The sequence below is a fragment of the Phocoena phocoena genome, chromosome 8 (genome assembly GCF_963924675.1).
Source record: "Phocoena phocoena chromosome 8, mPhoPho1.1, whole genome shotgun sequence".
Lineage (NCBI taxonomy): Eukaryota > Metazoa > Chordata > Mammalia > Artiodactyla > Phocoenidae > Phocoena > Phocoena phocoena.
In genome coordinates, this window is record NC_089226.1 from 79,788,596 (window position 1) to 79,814,837 (window position 26,242).

Genomic DNA, 26,242 nt, shown 5'->3' on the forward strand with positions numbered 1-26,242 from the left:
TTGATGCTATAGGGAGGTCATTCCCATGGAGCACATTACTATCAGGCTGTGGGGGTGGGTCTGGCGAGCTTTTTTCCTGAGGAGGGAGAATGCTCACTTGTTAAGGGACTGCCTGCGCTTTGGCTTTTTCCAGGCACAATTTAAGTATTAGATTTCCAGATCATATTTGGCATTAAGGATGTCATAACAAACTCCACTTTCTAAGGCTTCTGTTCATTAAATATAATTCAAGGGAAGTAGTGGCTTATCTTGATCTGCACATATTCTCATGTCTTTATTTATCCTTTTCAGTTTTCTTTAGATATAATTGACCTGTAACATTGTATAATTTTAAGGTGTACAATGTGTCGATTTGGTAATTTATATATTGTAAAATGATTGCTGCTGTAGTTTAGTGAAAACCTTTATAATATCACATAATTAGCATTTCTGTTGTGAGAACATTTAAGATCTACTCTCTTAGCAACTTTCAAGCCCACAAATCAGTATTATTAAGTATAATCACCATGCTGTACAGTAGATCCCTGGAACTTACTCATCTTATAACTGGAAGTTTGTAATTTTGACCAATATCTCCCCATTTCCCCAGCACCCAGTCCCTGGTAACCACCACTCCGCTCTGAGTTTCTATGATTCTGGCTTTTTTAGATTCTACATATAAGTGATACCATACAGTATTTAGTATTTGCCTTTCTCTGTCTGACTTATTTCACTTAGCGTGATGCCCTCCGAGTCCATCCATGGACACTTAGGTTGCTTCCATATCTTGGCAATTGTAAATAATGCTGCTAGGAACACTGGGGTGCATGTATTATTTCAAATTAGTGTTTTTGGTTTTTTTTTTCAGATATATACCCAGGAGTAGAATTGCTGGACTGTAGGGTAAATCTATTTTTAGTTTTAGCATAATGCCCCCCAGTTGCATCCATATTGTCACAAATATCTCCTTCTTTCTTGTGGCTAAATAGTATTCCATTGTACGTATATACACCACATCTCCTTTATCCATTCATCTGTTGATAGAAACTTAGTTTATTTCCATACTGTGAGCAATGCTGCAAGAAACATGACAGTTCATGCCTTTATTAAGGCTGTGCCAAGGAAAAGGCAAGAACCCTATATAAGGAGCAGTCTCCTCCCTCTCTCCCTCCCTGCCTCCGCTGAACGTTTTGAGTGCCAGCAACATGGCCGATAGGTACTGTGCTGGAATCTGGGGAAAACACAGCTAACAAGATGCAGCCTCTGTCCAAGGGAGGATTTTTATAATCTAGTGTGAAATACAGAAAAGTAAACAGGCAACTGCAACCCCATGTAATAAGTGGAACAACATCTTATGAGGATAATGATAACAACAATAAGGATTTATATATATATTTTTAACATCTTTATTGGAGTATAGTTGCTTTACAATGGTGTGTTAGTTTCTGCTGTATAACAAAGTGAATCAGCTACATGTATACATGTATCCCCATATGCCCTCCCTCTTGGGTCTCCCTCCCATCCTCCCTATCTCACCCCTCTAGCTGGTCACAAAGCACCCAGCTGATCTCCCTGTGCTATGCGGCTGCTTCCCACCAGCTATCTATTTTACGTTTGGTAGTATATATATGCCCATGCCACTCTCTCACATTGTCCCAGCTTACCGTTCCCCCTCCACCTGTCCTCAAGTCTATTCTCTAGTAGGCCTGCATCTTTATTCCCATCTTGCCCCTAGGTTCTTCATGAACATTTTTTTTTTTTAGATTCCATATATAGGTGTTAGAATACGGTATTTGTTTTTCTCTTTCTGACTTACTTCACTCTGTAGGACAGTCTCTAGGTTCATCTACCTCACTACAAATAACTCAGTTTGTTTCCTTTTTATGGCTGAGTAATATTCCATTGTATATATGTGTCACATCTTCTTTATCCATTCATCTGTTGATGGACACTTAGGTTGCTTCCATGTCCTGGCTATTGTAAATAGAGCCGCAATGAACATTTTGGTACATGACTCTTTTTGAATTATGACTCGTTTTCTCAGGTTATATGCCCAGTAGTGGGACTGCTGGGTCGTATGGTAGTTCTATTTTTAGTTTTTTAAGAAACGTCCATACTGTTCTCCATAGTGGCTATATCAATGTACCTTCCCACCAACAGTGCAAGAGGGTTCCCTTTTCTCCACACACTCTCCAGCATTTATTGTTTGCAGATTTTTTGATGATGGCCATTCTGACTGGTGTGAGGTGATATCTCATTGTAGTTTTGATTTGTATTTCTCTAATGGTTAATGATGTTGAGCACTCTTTCATGTGTCTGTTGGGAATCTGTATATCTTCTTTGGAGAAATGTCTATTTAGGTCTTCTGCCCATTTTTGGATTGGGTTGTTTGTTTTTTTAATATTGAGCTGCATGAGCTGCTTGTATATTTTGGAGATTAATCCTTTGTCAGTTGCTTCATTTGCAAATATTCTCTCCCATTCAGAGGGTTGTCTTTTCGTCTTGTTTATGGTTTCCTTTGCTGTGCAAAAGCTTTGAAGTTTCATTAGGTCCCATTTGTTTATTTTTGTTTTTATTTCCATTTCTCTAGGAGGTGGGTCAAAAAGGATCTTGCTATGATTTATGTCATAGAGTGTTCTGCCTATGTTTTCCTCTAAGAGTTTGATGGTGTCTGGCCTTACGTTTAGGTCTTTAATCCATTTTGAGTTTATTTTTGTGTATGGTATTAGGGAGTGTTCTAACTTCATTCTTTTACATGTAGCTGTCCAGTTTTCCCAGCACCACTTATTGAAGAGGCTGTCTTTTCTCCATTGTATATTCTTGCCTACTTTATCAAAGATAAGGTGACCATATGTGCATCAATTTATCTCTGGGCTTTCTATCCTGTTCCATTGATCTATATTTCTGTTTCTGTGCCAGAACCTTACTGTCTTCATTACTGTAGCTTTGTAGTATAGTCTGAAGGCAGGGAGCCTGATTCCTCCAGCTCCGTTTTTCTTTCTCAAGATTGCTTTCGCTATTCGGGGTCTTTTGTGTTTCCATACAAATTGTGAAATTTTTTGTTCTAGTTCTGTGAAAAATGCCAGTGGTACTTTGATAGGGATTGCATTGAATCTGTAGATTGCTTTGGGGAGTAGAGTCATTTTCACAATGTTGATTCTTCCAATCCAAGAACATGGTATATCTCTACATCTCTTTGTATCATCTTTAATTTCTTTCACCAGTGTCATAGTTTTCTGCATACAGGTCTTTTGTGTCCTTAGGTAGGTTTATTCCTAGATATTTTATTATTTTTGTTGCAATGGTAAATGGGAGTGTTTTCTTAATTTCTCTTTCAGATTTTTCCTCATTAGTCTATAGGAATGCCAGACATTTCTGTGCATTAATTTTGTATCCTGATACTTTACCAAATCCATTGATTAGCTCTAGTAGTTTTCTGGTAGCATCTTTAGGATTCTATATATATAGCATCATGTCATCTGCAAACAGTGACTGCTTTACTTCTTCTGTTCCAATTTGGATTCCTTTTATTTATTTCTCTTCTCTGATTGCTGTGGCTAAAACTTCCAAAACTATGTAAAATAATAGTGGTGAGAGTGGGCAACCTTGTCTTGTTCTTGATCTTAGTGGAAACGGTTTCAGTTTTTCACCATTGAGGGTGATGTTGGCTGTGGGTTTGTCATATATGGCCTTTATTATGTTGAGGAAAGTTCCCTCTATGCCTACTTTCTGCAGGGTTTTTATCAGAAATGGGTGTTGAATTTTGTCGAAAGCTTTCTCTGCATCTATTGAGATGATCATATGGTTTTTCTCCTTCAGTTTGTTAATATGGTGTATCATGTTGATTGATTTGCATATATTGAAGAATCCTTGCATTCCTGGGATAAATCCCACTTGATCATAGTATGATCCTTTTAATGTGCTGTTGGATTCTGTTTGCTAGTATTTAGTTGAGGATTTTTGCATCTGTGTTCATCAGTGATATTGGCCTGTAGTTTTCTTTCTTTGTCACATCTTTGTCTGGTTTTGGTATCAGAGTGATGGTGGCCTCATAGAAGAGTTTGGGAGTGTTCCTCCCTTTGCTATATTTTGGAAGAGTTTGAGAAAGATATGTGTTACCTCTTCTCTAAATGTTTGATGGAATTCGCCTGTGAAGCCATCTGGTCCTGGGCTTTTGTTTGTTGGAAGATTTTTAATCACAGTTTCAATTTCTGTGCTTGTGATTGGTCTGTTCACATTTTCTATTTCTTCCTGGTTCACTCTTGGAAGGTTGTGCATTTCTAAGAATTTGTCCATTTCTTCCAGGTTATCCATTTTATTGGCATAGTGTTGCTTGTAGTGATCTCTCATGATCCTTTGTATTTCTGCAGTGTCAGTTGTTACTTCTTTTTCATTTCTAATTCTATTGATTTGAGTCTTCTCCCTTTTTTTCTTGGTAAATATAGCTAATGTTTTATCAATTTTGTTTATCTTCTCAAAGAACCAGCGTTTAGTTTTATTGATCTTTGCTATTGTTTCCTTCATTTCTTTTTCATTTATTTCTGATCTGATCTTTATGATTTCTTTCCTTCTGCTAACGTTGGGATTTTTTTTTGTTTTTCTTTCTCTAATTGCTTTAGGTGTAAGGTTAGGTTGTTTATTTGAGATGTTTCTTGCTTATTAAGCTAGGATTGTATTGCTTTAAACTTCCCGCTTAGAACTGCTTTTGCTGCATCCCATAGGTTTTGGGTCGTTGTGTTTTCATTGTCATTTGGTTCTAGGTATTTTTTGATTTCTTCTTTGATTTCTTCAGTGATCTCTTGGTTATTTAGTAACGTATTGTTTAGCCTCCATGTGTTCGTGTTTTTTACGTTATTTTCCCTGTAATTCATTTCTAATCTCATAGCATTGTGGTCAGAAAAGATACTTGATACGACTTCAATTTTCTAAAATTTACCACAGCTTGATTTGTGACCCAAGATATGATCTATCCTGGAGAATGTTCCATGAGCACTTGAGAAGAAAGTGTCTTCTGCTGTTTTTGGATTGAATGTCCTTTAAATATCAATTAAGTCCACCTTGCTTAATGTATCATTTAAAGCTTGTGTTTCCTTATTGATTTTCATTTTGGATTATTGGTCCATTGGTGAAAGTGGGGTGTTAAAGTCCCCTAGTATGATTGTGTTACTGTCGATTTCCCCTTTTATGGCTGTTAGCATTTGCCTTATGTATTGAGGTGCTCCTATGTGGGATGCATAAATATTTACAATTGTTAGTTATATCTTCTTCTTGGATTGAGCCCTTGATCATTATGTAGTGTCCTTGTCTCTTGTAATAGTCTTTGTTTTAAAGTCTATTTTGTCTGATATGAGAATTGCTACTCCAGCTTTCTCTTGATTTCCATTTGCATGTAATATCTGTTTCCATCCCCTCACTTTCAGTCTGTATATGCCCCTAGGTCTGAATTGGGTCTCTTTTAGACAGCATATATATGGGTCTTGTTTTTGTATCTATTCATCCAGTCTATGTCTTTTGGTGGGAGCATTTAATCCATTTACATTTAATGTAATTATCGATATGTATGTTCCTATTACCATTTTCTTAATTGTTTTGGGTTTGTTATTGTAGGTCTTTCTCTTCTCTTGTGTTTCCTGCCTAGAGAAGTTCCTTTAGCATTTTTTGTAAAGCTGGTTTGGTGGTGCTGAATTCTTTTAGCTTTTGTTTGTTTTAATTTTAATTTAATTTCCTGACACCAGACCTGAGCACCAAGAGCCTGTCAGCCACAAAGCTCAGAGAAAAGGGAGAGAAAAAGAAAGAAAGAAAAAAATAATAATAAATGAAAGAAATTAACGTAAGAAAATAATTTAAAAAAAAGAGCAAACAAACCAATAAACAAATCCACTAATGGTAACAAGCACTAAAAACTAAACTAAGATAAACATAAATTGGGCTCCCCTGGTGGCACAGTGGTTGAGAGTCTGCCTGCTGATGCAGGGGACACAGGTTTGTGCCCCCATCTGGGAAGATCCCACATGCCGTGGAGCGGCTAGGCCCGTGAGCCATGGCTGCTGAGCCTGCGCGTCCGGAGCCTGTGCTCCACAATGGGAGAGGCCACAGCAGTGAGAGGCCCACGTGTCGCAAAAAAACAAAACAAAACAAAAAAACAGAAATATCAGGAATATCAGAAACAAATTGCAGACAGCAAACCCCAAATCTACAATTCCTCCTAAAGTCCACCACCTCAATTTTGGGATGATTCGTTGTCTATTCAGATATTCCACAGATGCAGCGTACATCAAGTTGATTGTGGAGATTTAATCCGCGGCTCCTGAGGCTGCTGGGAGAGATTTCCCTTTGTCTTCTTTGTTCGCACAGCTCCCGGGGCTCAGCTTTGGATTTGGCCCCACCTCTGCGTGTAGGTCGCTGGAGGCCATCTGTTCTTCGCTCAGACAAGACGGGGTTAAAGGAGCCGCTGATGTGGGGTCTCTGGCTCACTCAGGCCAGGGGGAGGGAGGGGTACGGGTGTGGGGCAAGCCTGCGGCTGCAGAGGCTAGCCTGACATTGCACCAGCCTGAGGTGCACCGTGCGTTACCCCGGGGGAGTTGTCCCTGGATCCCGGGACCCTGGCAGTGGCAGGCTGCACAGGCTCCCCGGAAGGGGGGTGTGGAGAGTGACCTGTGCACGCACACAGGCTTCTTGGTGGCGGCAGCAGCAGCCTTAGCTTCTCATGCCCGTCTCTGGGGTCCGCGCTGATAGCCGCGCCTCGCGCCCGTCTCTGGAGCTCCTTTAAGCGGCGCTCTGAATCCCCTCCCCTTGCGCACCAGGAAACAAAGAGGCAAGAAAAAGTCTCATGCCTCTTCGGCAGGTCCAGACTTTTTCCCGGACTCCCTCCCGGCTAGCCGTGGTGCACTAGCCCCCTTCAGGCTGTGGTCACGACGCCAACCCCCGTCCTCTCCCTGGGATCCGATCTCCGAAGCCCGAGCCTCAGCTCCCAGCCCCGCCCGCCCCGGGCTCTCGGGCTGGTGAGTGCAGGTCGGCACAGATCCTCTGTGCGGGAATCTCTCCGCTTTGCCCTCCACACCCCTGTTGCTGCGCTCTCCTCCGCCCTCGAAGGGGCTTCCTAGTGTGTGGAAACCTTTCCTCCTTCACGGCTCCCTCCCACTGATGCAGGTCCAGTCCCTATTCTTCTGTGTCTGTTTTTCCTTTTTTCTTTTGCCCTACCCAGGTACGTGGGGGGGTTTCTTGCCTTTTGGGAGGCCTGAGGTCTTCTGCCAGCATTCAGTAGGTATTCTGTAGGAGCTGTTCCACTTGTAGAAGTATTTTTGATATATTTGTGGGGAGGTAGGTGATCTCCACATCTTACTCTTCTGCCATCTTGAAGGTTCCCTCCCCATGGATTTATATTCAAGTCATTCTCACAACTATCCTTAGAGCCAGGTACTAATATTATTCCTATTTTACTAGTGAAAAGCTTGAGGCTTAGTCAGCTTTGCAAGTTCATGCACTTAGCAAGTGTAAAGCTGAAACTTGGATCTCAGCCTGTGGAATTTGGATTCTGAGAAATTGTAGAATGCAAGCACTTTGACACTAATTGGTTGTGCAGGAAAACAAGGTGATGGGAATGTGAAGCTAACAGTCTTGGAAGATCCAGTGGGGGTCAGGGAAGACTTCTTAGAGGAAGTTACAGCTAATCTGAGAATTGAAAAAGATTAATAGTGGAAAGAATAAGACCTGAAGAATAAGATAAATTTGGGTCTGAAACTTGGCTATTCCTGCTTCCTAGTTTGGGTGAAATTTTGGACTTCATAGCCTCAACTGCCTTATCTACTAAGAAAATGAGGCTGATATTATCCTCATTTGAGAGTTGTTAGAATAGAAAAAGACAGCATGTGTGAAAGTTCTAGCATCGGGTTTGGCATTAGGAAGACATTTGGTAAGTGTTTCTTTTCTACCCTATGCCAAGCAATAATATTCTGCATATCACTGCGTGCTAGGGAACATGTGATCTGCATTAACCCCAAAGCCATGGGATTATTTAGATAGTTTAAAATGAGAGTTTAGATTATTTCTTCTAATTTTTATTAGCACTAACATTATTTCCTTGGTTATTTTGGGTGTTTCATTTATCTACTTGCTTAACAACTCATTTGGCTGTTACTGGATATATTTGAAGATAAACATTCATGGAGGAAAAGAAATGTTTGGCTATTTCTCAGAAATAACAGAGCCTGAAAGGAACATTTATCAAAACAACTCAAAAACAAAATAAAACACCCTCTGTGATTGGTTGAGATACAAAGAAGACATGAATCTAAAACATAATCAACTTGCTAATTGATTCTCAAGTTCATGGCCATTCGTAACATTTTAAAAAAAATTGTGTACTTTATGATAGAATCACTTCCAGATGTAAGAAACTCTTCTTCTCCACACCATTTAATAAAACATTAGGTACTGTTGAAACAAACTGATGCAATTGGTTTAGGACAAATGGATGTATTGCAGATACCTCCAGATGGGCAATCCCACACAAGATTCATGATATTTCTCATTAAACTCTTTTCCTCTTGTCATATCAGCTAGTGACATCATTATTCTCTTAATTTCTCAGGCTAAGAACTTTGAGTGATCTCTGTCTCCTCGTGTTAAATCAGCTGTTAAGAGTGGTAGGCAAATTGGCAGGCCCAAGACTCCCACCCTCTGATGTAACACTTTCTTTATGATACCTTTCCCTTGAGTGTCGGTAGGACCTGTGAATAGATGGATGTCACTCCAGTGATTAGGTTACATTATATGGCAAAGGTAAAGGGATTTTGCAGATGTAGTTAAGGCCCCTCATCAGTTAATTTTGAATTAATCAAAAGGGGATTATCATGGGTGGGCCTGACCTTCAGCCTGGAGGAAGCAGCTGAGATTCTTTTGCTGGCCTTAAAGAAGTGAGCTGCAGTGTCAAGAGGCGGGATCCAGTGGCAAGGATCTGAGAGTGACCTCTAGTAGTTGAGAGGTGTTCCCCAGTGACAGTTGCCAAGAAACTGGGGAACCCAGTCGTACAATCACAAAGAAATGAATTCTGCCAATTCTTGTCTTATTCTTCAATCCAGATAAGCTTAGAAGTAGACTCTTTCCCAATCAAACCTCCAGGTAAGAACATAGATCAAGTGACACTTTGCAGCCTTGTGAGACCCTGAGCAGAGACCTAGCTAAGCTGTACCCAGAATCATGGCCCATACAAACTGAGATCATACATATATGTTGCTTTAAGTGACTACGTTTGCATTAATTTGTTATACAGCATAGAAAATGAATACATAAGTTCTCCTAATTCTTCCTTTCCAGTGTCTTTATTGATCCCCTTTTCTGTATTGTTATTGCCCTCATTCAGGTCCTCAGGCCCCTCCCCTGAATTAATAACTTTCTAACTAGTCTTCCCACTATTAATTTCTCACTTTTCCAGGAAATTTATTGCCACTATGTTTTATCTTCCAGAAACAGAGCTTTGATCATGTCTCCCTCTCAAAAACTGATCCTTGCTCCCATTTTCTCCACAATCAAGGTTGTATAGGTTAGTCATTTTTGCTATGGGTTTTGGATTTAGAGAGCTATGGATTTGAATCTAAATTCTAATACTTAACTAGCTGTGTGAACTTAGGTATGTTAATTTAAGCCTCAGTTTGTAAAGTGGAGATCATAACTGGATCTTTCTCATAGGGTTACTTTAAGAATTAAATGAGATAATGCATACTAAGTTTCTGCAACAGTGTGCTCAGTAAATCGCAACTATTATTGTGGTTACTATAGAATTAAATTCAAGCTCCTTATTCTGGTATTTAAAACCATCCATGATCTTCAATAGCTTTCCCAGCCACATCTCCTTCTATACCTTTCCACAAATTATACTCAACAGCCACACCTGTTTAATCAATGAACTTGAAGTTCTTGGTTTCAAGGTACGTAATCCATTTTTTTGGTTCACTGTTTATTTTCTTCCTTCAGATTAGAGTTTTTATTCCTGCCATTCTACACCTATCAAAATTCCACAGATAATTTGAGGCTCAGCCTTTATGAGACCTCACCTCTAACCAGGGGAAGACTTTAGTGGGCACCCACTGCTATCACTTACTGCATACTTAATGCCTGTGTCTATTCTGATTTGTCATAGGTCTGTCTGATTGGTGGTATAAGTTGTTATGTTTTTAGTTGCAACCCTGCCTATAATCTTTCCCTTTCTTTGGTCTCTCAACTCAATATTATTATTTCCTCTCTTTGTGTTCCTGTAGAAATTTGCTTGAACCTATGTTTAGTATTTCAAACTATGTTTTGAACTTCAACCTGCTCACATGATTGTCTTTCGCACTATAGAAAAAGGAATCATCTTTAGATTCCCAGTTCATTGGGCATATAATAAAGGCTCAAATCCTTGGCGGATGATGAAGAATTAGTTTCACTGACCTACTGTCAGTCTTCAGAAGATGAGCAAAGTTTCGTAAAGGATGATATCTACAAATGGTTGACTGGCTTCAGCAGCATGTTATTTGGCTTAAATAATTAAATATTCGATACAAGGATGCATCATTGTAAACTATGTATGATTTATAAAGCCCAATAAAATCTATAAAGATGTGGGTGGCCAATTTATTTAAATGAGCATATCTCTATCTTCATAGCAATGTTCCTTTGTCAGAATGATTTCAGAACTTCAGTGCTGTAACACATCTTTATGTCAAGCAATTGCATTTCTGATCCTGGAAAAAAATCTGAGACACCACTTAGTCTATGGATCTGGAGATTTGAATCCATGTAAAGTAGTAACTCTGTCTTCCCTTTCTCTCTTCTAACCCATCTTTTGGTACATACTCTCTTTCCCTGGCTTCCTCTTCCCTTTCCAGTTGAGGATGATTCTTGCTGGGAAATGTAGACTTCAAATAGAAATCAAGTAGCTCTGTCTTCTCTTCTTCATTTGGTAACGTTGCATAATAGGCCCCAAAGAGCATGTATATTCTGTTCCACATCTTCTTCCCACAAAATGTAGCTGAAGAAGTCTTGTCTTTAGAAATATAAATTCATTTTCTCCTGAGCTCTATCCTTTTAAAACTTAGAGGTTTGTGATATCCTTTGGTGTTCATTATTAGTCATATCCTCCTTTATTCCACCTTCTATTCATTTTAAATCTGAGCTAGCTAGTTTCTTTCATGAATGTCTCACTTCTTTCTTAGAATTTTGGAGTCCATAAAATATACGTACAACGTGTGTGTGCATTTTAAAAAATGCTTACTATTTACCAAATACAGTGCTAGGTATTTTACATGAATTTTTAAGTTAATTCTCCCAAGAAAACTATGTGGCATATACAATTACTATCTGTTTTTTTTTGTTTGTTTTTAACAAGCTCAGAGGTTAAAGAATTTTCCCAGGCACTTTGTGTTTTTCCTTACTATCCTCACATTGCAAAGGACAGCCGAGATTTAGAGAGGTTATACATTTTGCTCAATGTCACACAACTAGCAAGTGGCACACCTGGGATTCAAACCTATATATTTCTTGAGTCTGTAGTCGGAGCTCTTACCCCCATGCTATAACTCCCTCCTTTCCTTTGAAGCTTTGACATCTGCTTTCTTAAAATCTTCAGCACACATCAGCCTCTGCCCTATATTTTCTTTCCTTATTACAAATTCCAAGATGACATGGTAACCATTCAGTTCTTCCTTGTTAGAGAGAAGCTGGACCAGAATAGTAGTCTCTTTGCTAGTTTCTGTTATTTCAGAGATGATACTGTCAGTGAGGTAAGTAAAACAATTTTTAATCACTTAACTTTGAGCTGTAAAAGAATCCTAGTAGATGTCAAGAGTTGAGATTCCTCATCAACATAAAGCTTGTCTCTGTGCAAGTTTTGTCATGGAGGCAGACCATTATTTTAGCATATGATAGTTCCCTAAGATTGTGCAGGAAATCAGATGCACAGATATTAAATAGCAGACTTGGACATTATAATGGAGGAGTACTCTGTTTCCAGAATAATAAAAACATTCTTAATTATACCACAACTTTTAGAAAAAAAAGTTGATGGTGGTTCTGCTTTTTTACATATTTTAATATATTTTTTTCCTTTACAACTAAGTATCAACTCGACAGCTTAATCCCAATGGGCTCAATTGATAGCAAAGAATTGCTATTTTTCAAACAACTTATGGCGTCAATCTTTTTTAGTTGTACTAAGCTTATGAGAAATATACTACTTATTAGTAGCATTGATACTAATTTTTCTATTTCCTACTCACATTTTAGAAAATAACCACAAAGGTGTAATAGAATACTCAAATAATTACACAAATACTCTAGTAAGGGCAAAGGTGGCTACATTGCTGAAACTAAGCTATTTTGGCCAGCCAACAGACAATGTGATAACTTGAAATGTTTGCTGTAAAGCTCACAGATGAATGTCCAAGTTCAACATATAAAGGTAAGTTGAGGAGTACTGAAATGTCATTATGAAAATGCTAGATTAAGCAAGTAGTAGCATGCTTCCATAACAATCAATTCTGTTTCTCTCTCATTTTATTCTCACCGAAATGGTCTTCACTCTGCCTTCAGTGTCAAGTTTAAGAGTTCCCACTAATCTTATACCTTATTTACCCCTGGAGTTTCCCCCTTCCTTTTATATTTGATCCATTTCTTTCCAAGAAGATACTCCGTTTGGTTGCCATATTCTTGACATGAATTTTACCAAATGTCAGGAGTACCTATGAGTTATAATTACTTTCTTAAAATATCACATTTAGCTTTGTTATCTGTTTTAGTCAAGATTCTTTATTAGCAAGTAACAGAAATCCACTTACATTAGCTTAAGAAAAAGGGACTTTATTGGAAGGGGACAGGAATGGCTCATTAAACCCTAGGATAAGAAGTAAAGCTGAGCTTTTCCAGGGTCTGGAACTAGCACATGGGAAGCCAAGAGCCAGGGAGTTGCTCTCCACCTCTATGGGCTTGTGGGCTACTAACTCGGTGGTTAGTTCCACTGATTTTATAGGAGCCAAAACCAATGAACTATTCTCAGAATGAATAGTTCAAAAATCTCATGGGATGCTTTTCCATTATTCTTGTAAATAAATATTTATTGCCGTTGTTAATTTTTCACATTTTCACAACTCCCCATAATTTACTAGGTATGAGTAATGTTGTCTACATAATAGATGCTGAATAAATATTTGTTGAATGAACAAATGTTATACCTATTACAGTACTGTCACATATTCCTTCTTGGACATGAAAAAGATGTGACAGTGACATTCGTCACTCCATTGACTGATAGGATTTATTTGACTGATCTGACACTTAATCTTTGTGTTTCCTGCAGACCCTAATTTTCCATACAACGTATGAAAAGAAAGTCTTAGAAGATCAAATAACACTAGTTCAGGATAATTACCTTAGAAAACCATTTTTCTATGAAAGCCAGGCTTTCTGATTTGAAAACATTGTTTTTTTAAAAATAATTGAACTGTTTGAATTAAAGATCTGAATTAAGGAAATCTTTGCAAGTATAGACTTCATTTAAAAAATGTGGGGGTGGGCTTCCCTGGTGGCGCAATGGTTGAGAGTCTGCCTGCCAATGCAGGGTACACGGGTTCGTGCCCCGGTCTGGGAAGATCCCACATGCCGTGGAGCAGCTGGGCCCGTGAGCCATGGCCGCTGCGCCTGCGCGTCCAGGGCCTGTGCTCCGCAATGGGAGAGGCCACAACAGTGAGAGGCCCGCGTACCACAAAAAACAAAAACCAAAAAACTGGGGGTCTTCCCTGGTGGTGCAGTGGTTGAGAATCTGCCTGCCAATGCAGGGGACACGGGTTCGAGTCCTGGTCTGGGAAGATCCCACATGCCGTGGAGCAACTAGGCCCGTGAGCCGCAATTGCTGAGCCTGTGCGTCTAGAGCCTGTGCTCCGCAACAAGAGAGGCTGCGATAGTGAGAGGCCCGCGCACCGCGATGAAGAGTGGCCCCCACTTGCCGTAACTAGAGAAAGCCCTCTCAAAGAAACGAAGACCCAACACAGCCATAAATAAATAAAATTTAAAAAAAAATTTTTTTTGGTACATATTCCACCTCTACTTGAGTGCCAAAAACTTAGAGCTTTAAGACCCCCTGGTGGTGAGACCAGGTCAACAAAAGCTGGAGCAAACAATAGGCAGTTCCTTGGCAAAACTGTCATAACAAATCCTCCCCGTCTCGGATTTCTTCCTCCCCGTATTGTTCCTGATCAAGTTTGGTCCCTGCGACCCTGATTCATGGACTTGCTATTCTCAGCATCTTTATCAAGTCCTTTCTGATTCCCAACCAAACTCTTCCAATCTTATTCTCAACAACTCCAGTTTCATTTTCTAGAACTTATTTTTAAATATCTCTTGGTATCCTTCTGTAAAAATACTAATTGTGATCCGACTACATGAGTTAGCTCCTTCCCCCACACTACAGATGCAAACTGATTCCCAATCACACACACCTGTCACAGATTCAGTTCCCTTTTATGAAGGTACAGTATTAATCACTAATATATTTCCAAGCATGGGTCCTTGCATCTGCTCTAGTGAAGAGATACAGCTCATTTAGTATTGTTAACATCAATGGCAGAGTTACCATATAATATATTGCCTCCACTAGGAAATATTTGAGAGTAAAAGGAAGCGCTATTAATAATTATTTGGGAGTAACAGGTACCCATCAAGATTGCTGGGCAAACTGGAACTATTGTCACCCTAATTATTAGTGATTATATGGTTTCTCTAAGAAAACATTTTTTCTATTGTGATTCATTTATTTTTCTCAATGTGTTTAAATCTCTCTTGGACTTTACTAATCTTTGGAAATGAGTGATTCAAGAAATATGTTAAGGACCAGACTTTTTGAAATGCTCTTTAAAAGCAAACAAATACCATCCCAAGGGCCTCAGACTTTCAAAGACAAGGAACATTTGACACTTCACAACTTACTGGACAGAGACACTTTTTAAAATAAGGAATTGATTACAGTGTCAGAAGGAGTTAATTACTTCTTTCTATATTCATGAGTAATTACCAGCTTCTTTACATGAGGTCTTTAGGTTCTTTTGGGAAACCTCTGTAACTTGGTCCAGTGTGGACTGTAATTTAAGGTTCTGTTATAAAAACACACATCCAAAATTGACTAAGTAGTTGAGCCTCTTTTATGTAGCAATTTCTAAATTTCCAGGTTTAGGATAATTATTTATATTTACATATATAATCATAGAATATCTAAATTGATATGTACCCTCCAAACCATCTTAATCCAGTGGGTCTCCAACACAGCTACATAGCTGAATATTTGGGGAGATTAAAATTTACTTTTGTCTTTCCTATTTCCAGAAATTCTGATTTAACTGGTCTGAGATGGGACCCTGGCATAGGCACTAAAAAAAAAAAAAAAAAAAAAAGCCTAAGGTGATTTTAATGAGCAGTCAGGACCAAGAACCTCTGATTTCATTCAACTCTTTCATTTTCCATCTGAGAAAATGGAGGCCCTCTTACTGCAGCTGTCACTGTGGGTTAACAATCCAAATATCCCTGTGAATTGCGAAATGTTTTTAAAAGGGCTCTGTGAATGTGACATCACCTTCTTTACTTAGAACTGATCATAATTTTTATGGCTTCCAACAGATGTCTTGGTTTCTTGAATTATCCTTTCACGTCACGGGGCTTCTAAGGCACTTGCTGCCAAAGAGCTGGAAGGTATGTCTCTTTTTTTTTCATTCTCCAGGTAGTAGAGCATATTTTAGCTTTTTATTTCTTGCCAGTACTTTTGCTTCAATTTCTTCCTTTATCTTTTTTGTCCACTGAAGTTTGTCTTCTAACACTTTAGATCATGTGGATTGTATCCCTGAAGATCTCAAAACTTCAAAAGTATTTTTCTTTTACCTTTATGCCTGAGTGATGGTTTAGCTCAGGGGTCAGCAAACTATAACCCATGGGCCAAACCCAGTCGGCTGTTTCTGTAAATAAAGTTTTACTGGCACACAACCCCCTCCATTCATTTATGTATTGTCTATGACTGCTTCCAGACACAATAGCAGAGTTGTGACAGAGATTGTATGAACCATAAAGCTGAAGGTATTTATTACTGGTCCTTTAATGAAAATGTTTCCTGACCCCTGGTTTTGCTAGTTTTAAAATTCTTGGACTGCAAGACATTTGTAAGCATTGTTCCCCTATCTTCTAATGTTAAACGATGCTGGGGGGATGTCAGAGGTCAACTTCGTTCCCACCCACCCTTCCTTTACCCACATTAATGATTTGCCCTTTCTGTCTGGATGCCCAAGACATTCTATATCTTTGAAATCTAGTAACTTCTAGGCTATATCTTGGCATCAATTTGTTTGACATTTATTTTCTTGGAACACTGTACATTTGATTCTTTTTATTTTTTGAATGCTATCTTGATTGTGTACAGAACTGAACATCTGCAATCCAAAGAGACCAGTTATGAACATTTTCACTCATTGAACTTTGACTGGATTTTATGGTTCTATCTCTTTTCATATTTATCTCATTTTGCTCATATATTTGAGCCCTGCCTTCAGTATACCTTATAGTAGTCACAGTCATATCTATTCATTCCTTTCCTGATTCTTGCCTTCTGCTTTAAGATAGTTAAAAGTCTTACTAAATTCTTGGGGTATATGGCAATATGCTTGATGATAAGTTTATCTGTCTGATGGCAAATTTGTTTTAGTGAATGTTCTTCATCTGCCATTTTTTTTCTGATTCTTTCCCCCTTTTTCTTGTAATATCTTTATGTAGTTTGTGTACAGATTCCTTTTTGATTACAAGTTATCTTTGAATGAGATAAATTCTTTCTGGACTAGCTCTTTGCAGGAGGTCCACAGGGACAGAACAACACTGTATTTCTGAGCTATAAAGAACTCTTTCTAGTTCATAGTTGTGGTAGAGACTATTAATTGAATTCTCCAACATCCATTTCTTTCTTCTATAATAACAGAAACCAGATTCAATTCATCGTCATTGTGCTCAGCTAAAACCCTAAAATTCCCAGCTTTCTTTATGACTGGTTATGGCCATGTGACTAACTCTATCCAGCAATACGTAAAGCAAAAGTTCTGAGTGTGGCTTCTAGGTAGGCTTCTTAAAAGTGGGAGTAGAATAAGGCCTTCTTCCTGTAGTCAGGAATATGGATGTGATGCGGAGCACAGGCTCTGGATGCGCAGGCTCAGTGGCCATGGCTCACGGGCCCAGCTGCTCCGCGGCATGTGGGATCTTCCCGGACCGGGGCACGAACCCGTGTCCCCTGCATCGGCAGGCGGACTCTCAACCACTGCGCCACCAGGGAAGCCCCTATAGCTGAGCATAATCTTAACTGATATAGTAATAAAACTTATCAGGCAGGTTTGCGTGAATGATTGTGTGTATGTGGCCGTGCAAGAGAGTTGCTTTTCCCTTTGTTTTTTCACTGCTAGCAAAAGCTGGCCACTGGCAGTTTACAGCTTCTCCACTGTCTCAGCTTCCTATTAAGAGGTCACATCTGTGCGGTTCTGCTTTCAGCCCCAGCTTCCCTACTTCTCTGAGCTGACAAATGAGGACCAAAGAAGCTTCCATCACAAGTCTGCAAGTTACATGATCGTTGTTTAAAGGAACTGGTGGCTTCTCTCCTCAGGGTCTCCCATTTCTTAGGAGAACCAGTACCCTGAGGTTTTGCCTGAACTCTCAGGCAGGTCCTGGCGTTGTCTTCTCACTGGCATCCCTGGTGGTATCTGCATTTAGCATCCCCTTCCTTACATATCGTGGTTCAGATTTCTAGCTGTTTCCTAGTTCTGTCAAAGATGGAGCTTGCATTCCTGTTTTACTTCTGTTCGTTGTTGCAGGGTGACTTTGGAGAAGGGAAGGGACACCAGTGTCATTTACTCCACTATTTTAAAACCAGAAGTCTCCTTGCTTTATTTTTAAAATAACATTTTTATAAATTAGAAAAGGATGTATGTTCAGAGGAAATGTTAGAAAATGCAAAAAAAAAAAAAAACACTCAAAAAAATGAAGGGAGAATTAGTAATTTCACTAGTCTTAACTCCTGTTACTATTTTAGAGAATATTTTCCAAATTTTCTATCGATCTATCTATGAGTATATTGATAAATCGAATATATATATATTCATACACTTTTCACACACGTTATTTTTTAACCTATTTATTTAACTTTTTGGGAATATGACATGAAAAATCATTGAATTGTCTACAACATTATTTTTAATTGCTCTTTGGCATTCCAGTGTATGAATATAACATAAGTTTTATTAACCAATCCCCTAGCTTTGGACACTAGTCTTTTCCCACACATTCGCTATTATAAATAATGCTGCAGTGCATTTTTTTTAACTTAAAAAAACAGGCTACATGTGCCTTATTTTCACATTTCCTTAGTGAAATCTTTCTACAGTGAAATTCAGCTCATTAAATGGTCATTCATTATGAATTAGTAGTGGACTATGAGGTTCTTATTATTATTCAAGGTCTGTGAGGATGCAGAATGGTAAATGGGGGCCCTAGAGCTCAGCAGTTATTCCATCCTCAACCCTGGAGTTGAGGTAATGTTCCTCGACGCTATGGCAAGCCCAGACGGAAACTCTGTGTATGCACAGAGGCACAAAAGGCCACAGACTTTCAAGGACTGGCATACCTGCCCTGCTGGGGATTCCTAATTTATAAAGGCCTCCTCTACTTCCCGTGAGGATCCTTTAAAAAAGACTTTAAAGGAATTTTAAACTTACAGAAGAGTTGCAAAAACAGTACAGAGTTCCCTCATATCCCTCACTGCACATCCCTTACGATAACCATCTTCCATGACCGTAGTAGAGTGCTCAAGAACAGGGTATTATCACAGGTGCAATACTGGCAGCTAAACTACAGGCCTTATTTGAACGTCATCATTTTTTCCACTAATGTCCTTTTTTTGTACCAGGATCCTAAGGATGATCCCACATTGTATTTCGTTGTTATTTCTCCTTAGTCTCTTCTAGTCTGTAACAGTTCCTCTGTCTTTCCTTGTCTTTTCTGACTTTGACTTTTTTGAGAAGTACTGGTCAGTGACTTTGTAGAATGTCACTCAATTTGGATTTGTCTACTATTTTTCCATGATTAGATTGAGGTTATGCATTTTTTTGGCAAAAATACTACAAAAACGCTCTTGAATCTTTCTCAGTGCATCCTATCAAGGGGTTCAATGATGTCGACATGTCTTATTGCTGGTGACATTTCTTACCTTGATTACTCGGTTAAGTTGAGGTCTGACCAGTTCCTTCACTGAAAGTTATTACAGTTCCCTTTGTAATTGATAAGTATCTTGGGAGAGACATTTTCAGGTATCTATTCCTTCTCAAACTTTTGCCCAGTAATTTTAGCATCCATCAATGTGTCTTGTCTGCAGCAATGACTGTGATGTTTGTCTAATGGTGATTCTAATATTTTCCTCTTTCCTTCTATGCTTATCAATTGGAAGCTACTGTGAGAAAGAGCTATTGCATTCCCCCATTTATCTGATTATTTATTATATCTGTATGGACACATGGATATTTATTTTATTCTATGGATTAAAATCTAATAATATCATTATTTATTTTGTCATTCAAATTATTCCAACTTTGGTCATTGGGAGCTCTTTGAGGTTGCCTCCTGTTTTCTTCCACATACTGTCATCTTATTTTCAACATTTTCTTACTTTCTGTCACCACAATAAGTTCCAGAATCATCTTGTGTTTACCTTGACCCTGTTTTGAAATCAACCACTTCTCCTAGGAGTTCCCTTCTTTGGAGAATGGTGTTTAGAGACCAAGATCTGGGCAATGAGTGTGTTCATTATTACTGGGCTATTATTGCTACAAGTCTCTCTCCGCAGGCACAGCTAGAAAATATTATACATATGTATACGAACCCCCACATACACATATATCTATATTTCTTTATTTATCTGCTTGCATTTATATATAGCAAAACCCGTGAGTCTATGCTGATACCTCTGATTCCAGTCCAAAACCACAGGGTTAATTCTAACATCCTCTCTTTCCTTATTTATAAATTTTTTTCTCAACAATAAGAAACCCAGCTCTCACCTAAAATGTCCATCGAGAGATGAATGGATAAAGAAGATGTGGCACATATATACAATGGAATATTACTCAGCCATAAAAAGAAATGAGATTGAGTTAAATACCATATGCTAACAGATATATACATGGAATCTAAAAAACAACAAAAAAAAGGTTCTGAAGAACCTATGGGCAGGACAGGAATAAAGATGCAGTTGTCGAGAATGGACTTGAGGACACGGAGAGGGGGAAGGGTAAGCTGGGACAAAGTAAGAGAGTGGCATGGACATATATACACTACCAAATGTAAAATAGATAGCTAGTGGGAAGCAGCCACATAGCACAGGGAGATCACCTTGGTGCTTTGTGACCACCTAGAGGGGTGGGATAAGAAGGGTGGGAGGGAGACACAAGAGGGAGGAGATATGGGGATATATGTATATGTATAGCTGATTCACTTTGTTATAAAGCATAAACTAATACACCATTGTAAAGCAATTATACTTCAATAAAGATGTTAAACAAAAGAAAAAAAAAGGAAAAAAAAAAAAGAAACCCAGCTCTCATTACCCACAATTTATCTACTTATTTGTTCAATTCTAGTGTATACATAGTTGTTTCAGAATTTCTAACCCATAACCCTGTGTGAAACATTTTTACTAACTAGATTACAGCATTTATGCACAGTTTTTTTCTTTTTAAGTTTAAGGTAAATTACTTAGTCTCCATGATTAAATTTCTAACAGTTTCAAAATAACTGGTAGAAAGTGTTATACAGTATATAGATGCAACTGAAAACATACCTTTTTAAAAAATTGCTTTCTGGCAGAAAGAGATTATTATTTGACATATGTTAGGATCAAGTTATAAATTTCTACTTTACTTATGTTTGTCGGTTGCAGTTTGACTTTCTTTATGGTGTTGTTATGTAAAATGTTTAAAATTTTTTATGTAGAATAATTTATCAACTTTACTTTTTTATTGCCTCTGGATTTTTGAATCATCTTTAGAAAGGCTTTCCCCGCACTGAGGTTAAAGAGAGATTTACCTATGGTTTCCTCTAGTGCTTGTATGATTTCATTATTTTACATTTAGAGACCTAATCCACTTGGAGTTTATTAATATGAATGATATGAGATATGGATTTAATTTTGCCCATGGCTTCAAATGGCTACCCAGTTGTCCTAGCACCATTTATTAAAAAGTGTCCAGGGGCTTCCCTGGTGGCGCAGTGGTTGAGAGTCCACCTGCCGATGCAGGGGACGCGGGTTCGTGCCCCGGTCTGGGAAGATCCCACATGCCGCGGAGCGGCTGGGCCCGTGAGCCATGGCCGCTGAGCCTGCGCGTCCGGAGCCTGTGCTCTGCAACGGGAGAGGCCACAACCGTGAGAGGCCCGCGTACCGCAAAAAAAAAAAAAAGTGTCCACCTTTACCCCAGTGACTTGAGATGCCGCCTTTATCACATACTCTTCATATTTTGGGATCTAATCCTGTTCTTTTTCACTGGTCTATTTGGCTATGCATGCACCAATTCCAAACTCTTTTAATTATGGAAGTTTATATCATTTTAACATACAGTAAGCCTAATTCTCCCTTGTAATTTTTCCTTCTTCAGTGTTTCTTAGCAATTCTTGCTTGTTTTGTTTTGTTTTTTTAACATCTTTATTGGAGTATAATTGCTTTACAACAGTGTGGTAGTTTCTGCTTTATAACAAAGTGAATCAGCTATACATATACATATATCCCCATATCTCCTCCCTCTTGCGTCTCCCTCCCACCCTCCCTATCGCACCCCTCTAGGTGGTCACAAAGCATCGAGCTTGGTGTCAACTTGTCTAACTCTATAAAGTAGTTTGTTGGTATTTACATTGGAACTGCATTAAAATTTATAAATTAACTTAAAAAGAACTGACATCTTCATAATGTTGAGTCACCTTAAGACAGAACAGGAGATGTCTTTTCATTTATTCAAATCTTTTTTAGTCTTCAGGAGTTTTTAACAATTTTCCATGGAGTTTTTGGTTGATCTAGAAATGTGGAAAGACTGTCCTAGACCATAAGTGGTCAGAAGAAAGGAAAAAGAAGAGACTGGAAAATGTATCATAATCTTTTAAATCTACCTACATTGTCTCATTGATCCCGACAACTACCTGTAAAATAAGCATCAGTAGCCACATTTTACAAATGGTTACAATGAGCTTCAGGTAATAAAGTTAGAAAGTGGAGGGAGAGTATAAATTCATTTGTCTGGGTCTCTCCCCTTCACATAGTATTTGCAAAAACATGCCAGGTGATGGAACATCTAGGGTAGGAAACATTGATAATGGACTGTGGAATCTTCAGGAGGTTAGAAAGATGGGTAGCCTAGATCTCACATTGGAAGCCAATGCCAAAACCTTGTATCCAGTTCCATGCACTTCACTTTTATAGAGACATTGCTAGGCTTGGATGGCAAAAGATTTCAACACTCATGCTAAAACCAATTGATTAATCATAGTGGCCTAGAGTGCTGTGTTGATGATGTATTGAGATGGATTATGAAGCTTCGTCTGGGCACAGTGGCAAAGTGTGTGTGGATCAATTAGCAATGTCTTCCATGAGTATGAAGACAGGAAGGAGGGCATGCCAACTACCTATTAGCCAACCTTGGACTGTGCAATATGTCCAAAAGAAAGGACATCTCTCTGGGAACTTATAAGCATGTCACAGGATGGGATGTTTAAAATTCCAGGGCTGGGAGGGGGGAAAGTGTTGCTAGCTACATTTAAACACCAGAGGGTCAACCCAAATTCCATAAAAGGAAGAACTTTGAAATAATTTGAGTTGAATGAATATGGGAAAAATGGCCTGGAAATGTTCATGTAGTAGCTGACTTACTGTGACATAGACATTGAGAGTTCAGGCTTTGGAAATGACAAGGTTGCAGGTTAGTTGTATCTAAGATATTAGACAAATCAAATTACCGTGTTATATACACTCTTAAACCCATATAGCATGGTGTAGGGCTTATTGGTGTTGTAATTTTACACTTATTTACGTGATCCTTTGTTCAAAATGTGTCTCCCTCACCACATGTGCTCCCCAGTGATGGCGGTGGCTATTCGTTTTGCTCACAGCACCTGGAACAGAATACATTCTCAATAGATGTTGGCTGAATAAATGAATGAATGCATTCAGGCTTGTCATTCTTCAGTTGTTCCTTTCTGGGATCCACTATCAATTTGGTACTCAGGTCACCAATAATATTTTCTCTAAGGTGTCATCTTATGTTGACCAACAGAAGGGGTCCCAAGAGACACAGAAGTCACGGAAGTTACACTCATGCTTTATGTCACTGAAGCCAGTTTCATTCATGGATTCAGGGAGGGGTGAGGCAGGGGAAAAGGGAGGTTGGGAACAAAGGGGAGGGATAGGTGGTGGTCTCTTGATAGTTGTTCCCACAGACTTTGTACCTCGCTTTTGTAAGCCTCATCACACTTCTTATTACCTATTGACTATTGTCTTGTTCAATGTCTTATTTTCCTGTTATACAATATCTCCCATTGTGGTAAAGACTATGTTTTTACTTATTGCTATATCTCAAACACCTGGAATAGTGTCTAGTACATAGTAAGTACCCAATAAATATTTGTCAAATGAATAAAATGTGACCTAGAATCTTTGTGCCCCACGAAGTAGTATGTGAAATGTAAGACACATAAAACACAGTCTCTGCCTTCAAGTAGCCTGCAGGCTAGGTGGATACTTAGGAACACACAAAACTCTTAATACATACATAAAAAGGCTTTGCAGCAGAAATGAATAAAGTTTAAACCTTGCCCCCAGAGAATTGTCTGTGATCAGCACTTCAGTGGCCAATAAAAATTACTCTGATACTTTATGGTGATTGCAATAAAATATACATGTCCCTACCTTTTCTCATTTCATCTTCTAGTAGTAAAAGGACGCAGGACTGAAATTAGTCCAAGATATAGTCTCTTAACCTCTCTAGGGTTCAGTTTCCTCATCTGTGAAATGTGAGTGGGGTTGGACATTGGAATGATGACTGATAAGAAACTTTCTCATAAAATTCTTAGAAAATCTAAATTGCAAGGTGAATATACAAAGGGGGTAGGTAAGCAAGCATCTCCAGCCCAAAGATGTTTCAAAAAATACATCATCACAAGGCAGCCCAAAAAATGGACCATATCTCATATTGAACTATGCATGAACTTAAAACACGTAAAAGGACTATTAAATTATTTTTCATACAGCACAAAATAAATCCCTGAGAAACTAAAGAACAATGTCTTGGCTAAAGAAAGGATTATTTGATATTAGTTGAACTGTAAATATTCAGGAATTTAATCTTGATTACAGTTGAATACAAAGAAGACATAAGGAATGGGACAGGCTGCTATCAGTCCAGAGAGAGTGTTGTACTTGGAGCCATGAGAATTACGTGTGAGTGGTCAGGGTACTGAAAAAATGGAACTGAAATTGGCTGTCGAGAAAGCGTGAATGATTAATATGTAAGCACAGTGATGTGGATCTGAATATATAGCACATTCGATTGAGTGGAAAAAGTCTGTGTGTGGGGTGTGAGGGGGGAGGTTTCATAGCACCTATATATGTATGTGGGATTGTTTTAATATCGTGCATTAATAGACACTAGCCAGATTCATTAAGAGGTTGTCACTAAGATTCATCAATTTTTCTTACATTATATTTGTTGTATCCATGCTTCTTCTTCATTTCCTCTGCCTTTTCTGTAGTTTAAACCCAACATTTCACGTCTTGGCTATTGCAATGGTCTCCCAATTAATCAACATGCCAGTCTTCACCAAATCAAATTGACCACACCTAAAACCACCACGTCAGTACTTCTAAAGCATCCCTTTAATTATGTCACTCTTCTATCTCAATCTCTTATTCTCCTTCTCCCTACTCCCACAAAATTGCCCAGAATAGTGGGCTTCAAACTGTCTTCTAAGGACCATTCATAGTATGCTCCATAAATAATAGTGTTTATTTTTACTCATCCATTGTCTTTCCAGCATCTAGCACAATGCCTGGGACAGGATAAGTATCCAGTAATAACTAGTAAAATAAATGAATAAATGAATGAATAATGAAGTGACTCATTGGTTGCTGGGAAATGGAATTAAAGAAGACCAAGAGACTGGATTCCGGGCCCCCTAATTCCTCTCAAATCAGCAGCTCCATTATTATCTACTAATTATGTTGGTGTTCCCAAGTTAAATTTTGTTTGAAAAAGAGTCCGGTTGCTCTAAGCGTTTGTTTGAAAATCAATGAACTAGGTAAAGACATCTTACCTCTTATATCTGACATTCAAAATCCCAAATTAATCTTCTAAAATTAAACGTAGAGGATATCATCATTTTTTGCTCAGCAACCCTCCCCCAAACCCCATGGCTCTATGGCTGCCATGTTTGTTCCTATATAATCCTATCCCTGAGAAACAGGTTTTGACTCAAGTCTGGGCAATTATAATCCTTGGACATCCAGGCCAGAGTTGATTTGTTTGGGGGTGGGCACCTGACCCCAGCTGAGCTCTTCATTATCCTTTCCTGGGGTTTCAAACATTTTTTAAAAATCAGAAACTAAACAATAACCATCTGTCCATTTCTGTGGTGAAAACTGTGAGAAATGCTTCATGATCGGGTTTCCCAATATCTGAAGAAAGTCAATTTGGAGTGGAAGAGATAGAAGCGAAGATGCAGAGAGAAGGGGAGATGACAGACAGAGAGAGAGGATCCTGGTGGCCTTTGAGTCCTTGGTTCTATATGTTTCTTAGGCTGTCAAAGGTTGGCTTCTATGGAATCAGACCCTGAGATGGAGTTTGGGGTGCAGGGTATTTATTAGGAAGCAACACTCATAGAAAGGAGGGGAGGAAGCAGGGTCGGGTAGAGGGAGAAATTGAACTGCAGCGCAGGTCTAAGAAAGCTTTGGCTGACCCCACAGAGAGCTCTGCAGCATACACAGCCCATTGGAATTGTCCTGCATGGACCGAGGTAGTCTGGTCTTTATACTCCCACAGTGACCAGTCACTGAAAGTGGGCTGCCCAGGGAAGGGTGTGTTCTTGGGTGAGACAGCTCTATAGCTGAGGCAAACCCTGAAGGAGCTGACAGCTGAAGGCTCTCTACTGACCACACAGCCAGCATCTGGGCCAACACATCCTTCTTTGAGAC